Below are 1,570 nucleotides of genomic sequence, written 5' to 3'. Positions count from 1 at the left end.
CTATCCCTAAAAAAGAAAAAGATGACCCCTTCTTCCTATATATTACCAAGGAAAAGTAATCCTTCTTTTATAGGCGAAATTATATTGGATTTTATATGTATATAATTCCTTAATTATATGAGACCAAAAAGAAGAAATGACACGAGGGTTCTATATATAGATAGAGAAAGAAAGAAGAAGAAAATTATGATGTGGAAAAGAAGACAGGAATTGTGTACAATGGCATTGTACAACAATTTAATTTGGAAAAGGGATGTAGCGCAGCTTGGTAGCGCGTTTGTTTTGGGTACAAAATGTCACAGGTTCAAATCCTGTCATCCCTACCTATTACTTCTTTCTTCTTTATAGGCAGTAGCGACGAGATCAATTAAAGTAAAGTGGGTATAACTTGAATTTGTGGAGACTATACGTACGTGAGATACATTAGGAATAGAAAAAGATTTTCTTTTTGAATGAATGAAAGCGCTCTTAGTTCAGTTCGGTAGAACGCGGGTCTCCAAAACCCGATGTCGTAGGTTCAAATCCTACAGAGCGTGATTCCATCTATTTTATGTCGAAGCAGAGTAAAATAACTTAACAAAATTGAATTGTAACTCCAATTTCAATTTGACCTCCTCTCTGGTCTGGAGGAGGTCAATCAAAAAAAAAAAATGACTCAATCAAAGATCCAACTGATCCCCACGCCTGTATTGCAAATACGCAGTCACGAATAATCCCGCTAAAGTAATAGGAATTAGGCCTAAGACGATTCCAAATAGAAAAACTTCAATCATTTCGATTTGTTCGAGGGGATAAAAAAAGAGGTACGATCTATCCCTAAATAGTACTCTAAATTATCCACGAATCTCAATGACCAAGAAAAGAATTCCTAATTAGTCTGGAAAAGAGTCGTAGAATGCCAGGAATCCCAAAGAAAGATTTTTCTTTTCTGAATTATAATTATTCAGTCAATTCAAATAAGGCGTATCTTGTTCAAGCCAATAAATAGAGCTGGGGTTATAGTTAAAGCAGCCAGTAGAAAACCAAAATAACTAGTTAAAGTAAGCATGAAAGAGTTAAATTCCATTTATTTTTTTTTACTACACTACATATGTTGGTAAAGCATTTACCTAAGTTATGGAAAATTCATAATTCATCAGTTATTTTAGATAATACTAAAAAACAAGATAGAGTAAGATACAGAAGTGTAAAAGAAAGTGGATTCATCAGATGATACATGAGTCCCTAATTCCGAATCAAGAGATTTGTTGTGGAATTTGTCAATTGAGTAAAGTAATAATATTAAGAACTAGATCATCTAACCCCATTGAATGAAAAAAAGAAATTCAATTTTCAGGGAAATTTTTGAATAAGAGATAAATAAACAATTGAATTTGAAAAAAAAAACTTCTTTCTATTTTGGATAATTTCTTTTTCAATAGGACCCTCTTTTTGGAGTGAACGATCGAATATTCCCCTATTCCTTCTTATTTTAACTGATTGTATTCCATATGGAATAAGAGGAGAACAAAAGCATTCCACGACCTGCCAAGGGGCTGTTAAAAAAAAAAAAAAAAGAAAGCTCTTCCTT

The 1,570-nt window shown here is 32.8% G+C and overlaps 2 non-coding genes across 2 annotated transcripts; both read left to right on the top strand.

The window, feature by feature from the left end:
* The first annotated feature begins 249 nt into the window (after positions 1-249).
* Positions 250-323, top strand: TRNAP-UGG (transfer RNA proline (anticodon UGG)). The gene has a single exon. It is a non-coding gene; the product is annotated as a tRNA-Pro (tRNA).
* A 139-nt stretch (positions 324-462) lies between these two features.
* Positions 463-536, top strand: TRNAW-CCA (transfer RNA tryptophan (anticodon CCA)). The gene has a single exon. It is a non-coding gene; the product is annotated as a tRNA-Trp (tRNA).
* Positions 537-1,570: the final 1,034 nt, after the last annotated feature.

The sequence above is a fragment of the Triticum urartu genome, unplaced genomic scaffold, assembly GCF_056163025.1.
Source record: "Triticum urartu cultivar PI428250 unplaced genomic scaffold, HENAU_Tu73 scaffold2, whole genome shotgun sequence".
Taxonomy (NCBI): Eukaryota; Viridiplantae; Streptophyta; class Magnoliopsida; order Poales; family Poaceae; genus Triticum; species Triticum urartu.
The sequence above is the reverse complement of the archived record's forward strand: the minus strand, read 5'-3'. Positions and strand labels throughout refer to the sequence as shown.